Source organism: Tamandua tetradactyla, chromosome X, assembly GCF_023851605.1.
Source record: "Tamandua tetradactyla isolate mTamTet1 chromosome X, mTamTet1.pri, whole genome shotgun sequence".
Lineage (NCBI taxonomy): Eukaryota > Metazoa > Chordata > Mammalia > Pilosa > Myrmecophagidae > Tamandua > Tamandua tetradactyla.
Window position 1 is genome coordinate 116,822,889 of NC_135353.1, and position 6,407 is coordinate 116,829,295.

A 6,407-nucleotide genomic window follows, 5' to 3' on the forward strand; every position below is an offset into this window, starting at 1 on the left:
TTCATAACCCAAAAGGACGAACTTGAGTACTAATATTAACGTCACTCATCATGTTTACTGGCTCAACAAACTTACTGGGCCTCCTACCACATTCATTTACCCCTACAACCCAACTGTCTATAAATCTAGGAATAGCCATCCCACTATGAGCTGGAGCAGTAATCATAGGATTCCGCCACGAGACTAAAGCATCACTAGCACATTTCCTACCACAAGGAACTCCAATGTCACTGATCCCAATACTAATTATCATCGAAACAATCAGCCTATTTATTCAACCAATTGCTCTAGCAGTACGATTAACCGCTAACATCACAGCAGGCCACCTACTAATGCACCTAATTGGAGGAGCTACATTAGCACTAATGTCTATCAGCCCTACAACGGCACTAATTACATTTATCATCCTAGTTCTCTTAACCATGCTTGAATTCGCAGTAGCCCTCATCCAAGCATACGTCTTCACCCTCCTAGTAAGCCTATACCTACACGACAACACCTAATGACACACCAGACACACTCCTACCATATAGTTAACCCAAGCCCCTGACCACTAACAGGAGCCCTATCAGCACTACTAATAACTTCCGGACTTGCAATATGATTCCACTTTAATTCTATAACTCTCCTTGCACTAGGACTACTAGCAAACTTCCTAACAATATATCAATGATGACGAGACGTAATCCGAGAAAGCACCTTCCAAGGCCACCACACATCAACAGTACAAAAAGGACTACGTTGTGGGATAATTCTCTTCATTATCTCAGAAGTATTCTTCTTCGCAGGATTTTTTTGAGCCTTTTACCATTCAAGCCTCGCCCCGACCCCCGAACTAGGAGAATATTGACCTCCCACTGGAATCCTAGCACTCAACCCACTAGAAGTACCACTACTAAATACAGCTGTGCTACTAGCCTCAGGAGTATCCATCACATGAGCCCACCACAGCCTTATAGAAGGAAATCGCACACACATGCTTCAAGCACTATTCATTACTATTTCACTAGGAGTATACTTTACCTTACTACAGGCATCAGAATACTTTGAAGCCCCATTTACGATCTCTGACGGAGTATACAGATCAACCTTCTTCATAGCCACAGGATTCCACCGACTACACGTGATTATCGGCTCATCATTCCTAATTGTATGCTTCTTCCGCCAATTAAAATTCCATTTCACATCAAATCACCATTTCGGCTTTGAAGCTGCGGCCTGGTACTGACACTTTGTAGATGTAGTCTGACTATTCCTTTACGTATCAATCTATTGATGAGGATCTTACCCTTTTAGTAAAAACAAGTACAGCTGACTTCCAATTAGCAAGTTCCAGACAAACCTGGAAAAGGGTAATTAATATAGTATTAACCTTATTAACTAACATCACCCTAGCCCTACTACTAGTAACCATCGCATTCTGATTACCACAACTCAATAATTATTCAGAAAAATCAAGCCCATATGAATGCGGATTCGACCCAATAGGATCAGCCCGACTCCCATTCTCAATAAAATTCTTCCTAATCGCAATTACCTTTTTACTTTTTGACCTAGAAATTGCCCTACTATTACCCCTCCCCTGAGCGACACAAACTAACCAACTTGAACCAGTATTAATTACAGCCTTATTCTTAATCTCCTTACTAGGACTGGGCCTAGCTTATGAATGAATCCAAAAAGGACTAGAGTGAACAGAATATGATAATTAGTTTAACTTAAAACAAATGATTTCGACTCATTAAATCATGGTCCAATACATGATTATCATATGTCATCAATTTACATAAACATCCTACTAGCATTTACAATAGCACTACTTGGACTTTTGATATACCGATCCCATCTAATATCATCACTACTATGCTTAGAAGGCATAATATTATCATTATTTATTCTAAGCACAGTAACTACACTAAATACATCCTTCACCCTATCAAGTATAATGCCAGTAATACTAATAGTATTCGCAGCATGTGAAGCGGCTGTAGGTCTAGCCCTACTGGTCACAGTATCGAACACTTATGGACTAGACTACGTACAAAACCTTAATCTCCTACAATGCTAAAACTCATTATCCCAACTATGATACTACTTCCACTGACCTGACTTTCAAAAAAAGAAATGCTATGAATTAACTCAACCATTCACAGCCTGCTAATCAGCTTAATCGGCCTACATCTATTTTATCAACCATTTGATCTAAGCCTAAACTTCTCCACCACCTTCTTCACAGACCCATTATCAACCCCATTGCTAGCACTGACCATATGACTACTCCCCTTAATACTACTAGCAAGTCAATCTCACCTATCCAAAGAAACAATTACACGAAAAAAACTATATATCTCAATACTAATTATACTCCAAATACTCCTAATTATAACCTTCACAGCCACAGAATTACTCCTATTCTACATCCTATTTGAAGCAACACTAATCCCAACCCTTATCATCATCACCCGATGAGGAAATCAGACAGAACGGTTAAATGCAGGAATTTACTTTCTATTCTACACCCTCATAGGTTCATTACCCCTTTTAGTAGCACTAATATATATCCAAAACAACACAGGTTCACTAAACCTACTAACAATAAAATATCTAACCCAACTACTACCAACACACTGAGCCTCAAATTTTCTATGACTAGCATGCATCATAGCATTTATAGTTAAAATACCACTCTATGGCCTACACCTGTGGCTCCGAAAAGCCCACGTCAAAGCACCAATTGCAGGATCCATAGTCCTAGCAGCTATCTTACTAAAACTAGGAGGCTATGGAATACTACGTATCACCGTAATACTAGACCCACTTACAGAATATATAGCCTACCCATTTATTATATTATCCTTATGAGGCATAATTATAACTAGCTCAATCTGCCCACGTCAGACAGATCTAAAATCCCTAATCGCCTACTCATCAGTAAGCCAAATAGCACTAGTAATTATAGCCATTATAATTCAAACCCCACTAAGCTTCATAGGAGCTTCCGCACTAATGATTGCCCACGGACTAACATCTTCCATACTATTCTGCTTAGCCAACACAAACTACTAACGAATTCACAGTCGCACCATAATCCTAGCACGAGGCCTCCAAACAATCATCCCCCTAATGGCTTCCTGATGACTATTAGCAAGTCTAACAAACCTAGCCCTACCCCCATCTATCAACCTAGTCGGAGAACTATTCGTAATAATCCCATCATTCGCATGATCAAATTTCACAATACTACTAATAGGCCTAAATGTAGTAATCACAGCTTTATACTCACTTTACATGCTAATCATAACTCAACGAGGAAAACCAACATCACACGCCCACATGATCAAACCAACCTTCACACGAGAAAACAGCCTTATGCTAATACACCTCTTACCACTAATCCTGCTATCAATCCACCCAAAACTAATTCTCGGCCTATCCTATTGCGGATATAGTTTACACAAAACACTAGATTGTGAATCTAGAAACAGAATATAAAAACTCTTATCCACTGAGAAAGATCAATGCAAGAACTGCTAACTCCTGCACCCATTCATAAAAAATGGCTTTCTTACTTTTATAGGATGGAAGTAATCCATTGGTCTTAGGAACCAAAAATTTGGTGCAACTCCAAATAAAAGTAATAAATGCGTTCACACTATTTACCATAATAACTATTACAATCTTAATGCTCCCAATCATAACACCCATTCTAACAAACAACAAAACAATATACCCCTATCACGTAAAAACCTCAATTATATATGCCTTCACAATCAGCATAATCCCAACCACCATATTTTTAATATCTGACCAAGAAACCATTATCTCAAACTGACACTGAATCACAGTACAAACAATAAAACTCTCCATGAGCTTTAAGATAGACTACTTCTCACTAATATTTGTTCCAATCGCACTTTTCGTAACATGGTCCATCATAGAATTCTCCATATGATACATACACTCAGACCCATACATCAACCAATTTTTTAAATATCTCCTACTATTTCTCATCACAATAATTATCTTAGTAACCGCCAATAACCTATTCCAGCTATTTATCGGCTGAGAAGGAGTTGGCATTATATCATTTCTACTAATTGGATGATGATATGGACGAGCCGATGCCAACACCGCAGCCCTACAAGCAGTCCTATATAACCGAATTGGAGACATTGCCCTAATCATAGCCTTAGCTTGATTTATACTCAACTCTAACTCATGAGACATACAACAAATCTTCATACTTAGCCCAAATATAACCCCAATTCCACTAATAGGTCTACTCCTGGCTGCCATAGGAAAATCAGCCCAATTCGGACTACACCCATGACTCCCATCTGCAATAGAAGGCCCAACTCCAGTATCAGCACTGTTACACTCAAGTACCATAGTAGTAGCAGGGGTAGCTTTCCTACTCTTGGCTCTCCTTGCCCTTTAAATTCTTATAATCTGGTAAATACAGTACAAATGTTTGTTGAATCGCATCAGACCTTTTTACTGTAATTTTTTTCTTGCCATGCCCCTTAGCCAGCACGTTTTCTTGTGTTTGTATTGCACCCACAATAATAAGAATGGATAACGCAGTTATCTCCCTAGTGCTTAAACAATGCCCAGAGGAAGTTTAAATACCGTATTTCTCCACTTAAAAATGTGCATCCCCAAATAGAAGAAGAGTATATTCCATACACCTATTATAAAATCGCAATGCAGTTAAGGCATAGAGCGCCTGAGAGATACACTGCTCACTTGTAAAGCACCACCACGGTTCCCCAAAAAGAAAGACACTGTTCCCACCGCCCGAACGCGCACTGACCTGTTCCAAGGGAGACCTGGCTCTCCAGCTTCTCTCCCGGGATCAGGTCCACTTCACGTAGACGCCAGCGCGCGGCCGCTTCTCCTAGGCCCACGAAACCAAGACCGCCCCTGGGAAGCGAAAGGTTAAGACCACCGAGAGGAGCAGTCCTCCGGAGAGCCTAGAGAAGCCACACCCAGGAAGGGGTACGTGATCTTGTCCGTGGTCACCGGCAAGTGTTCACTTTAGGCTATATTGTTGGGCTGTGCTGTTTTCTGCGTGTATTTTTTTTTCAATAAAAATATGTAACTTTATTAATATTTAAATAAAAGTTACCATGACCTCAAACAGAAGCTTTTTACACACTAAGCATTCACTTGCTACTCACCCACCTAACGCCCATCGTCACACTTCAGTTCCTGGTAGCCTGTAATATTTTGTCTCTATGAATTTGCATACTCCAGTTTACTCATATGAGTGGGATCACACAGTATCAGTATTTGTCCTTTTGAATCTGGCTTATTTTGCTCAACATGATGTCTTCATGGTTCATCCATGTTGCAGTGTATATCAGACCTTCATTCCTTTTCTTGACTGAATAATATTCCATTGCGTGTATACCACATTTTCTTTATCCATTCGTCTATTATGGACCACTTGCCTTGCTTCCACCTTTTGGCTATTTTGGATAATGCTGCTATGAACATTAGCATTACAGATATCTGTCTGAGTCTGTGCTTTCAATGTTTTGGGGTATATACATAAAAATAGTATTGCCGGGTCATATGTTAGTAGTATATTTGACTTCCAGGAAGCGCCAAACAGTTTTCAATAGCGGCTACATCATTCTGCTGTTTGATAATACTTATTTCTATTTTGCATTTCAGTTTGCATAGGCAATTGGATAAGCAATAAAAACACATGAACAAAGCTAGTAGAGAAATTGATTTTATTCAGGATGTTGCAATCGGGAGAGCACCCCAGGTCTGAAGATCTGAGTGTCTCGGCAGGATGGTTTTGCCTTTTACTTCCCCGGAGAGGAGCAGACAAGTTAGAGGTGGTGTAACGAACAGTTGGAATTACTTTTGCAATTGGGGCAGTCTTGGTCAGGAATTGAACAGGAAGATTTTATATTTGTAGCTTGTTTGAGGTGGACAAACTTGTAATCTGAGCAAATCATTCATGAGGCAGAATGGGGAGTTGGCAGGTGAAAGGCAAATTAGTGTTCGTATGCACACTTGTCATAAGAGGAATTAGTTCAAATGTAGAGCACTTGCTTAGGATGTGAGAGGTAGTGGGATCAATCCTGCATTCTCCATTTTTTAATTAATGATTAACACCTTGAGGATCATGATAGGCTTTTATCATAGCCAATAATAGATGGGGATAGGGTAATGGAAGGATGCTGAGTTTCTTTTCTATTTTTATTTCTTATCTGGGGTTATGAACATACTGTAAAATTCATCATGGATTTGTATGCACAAACATGATGATGCTATGAGCCAGTGATTATATACTTCAGATGCTTTGTATTGTGTGTGAATATATCTGAATAACACTACATTTATTTAATAACAACAACAACAACAACCAAAAACCTTTGAGGCCATTCCCT

The 6,407-nt window shown here is 39.5% G+C and overlaps 1 long non-coding RNA gene across 1 annotated transcript in view; it reads right to left on the reverse strand.

Moving 5' to 3' along the window:
* Positions 1-4,926, reverse strand: part of LOC143670864 (uncharacterized) — a 110,411-nt gene extending 105,485 nt beyond the window's left edge. The window contains exon 1 of the long non-coding RNA XR_013169466.1: positions 4,814-4,926. This is a non-coding gene — a long non-coding RNA (uncharacterized LOC143670864). The remainder of the gene's footprint in view (positions 1-4,813) is intronic.
* Between the last annotated feature and the right edge of the window lie 1,481 nt (positions 4,927-6,407).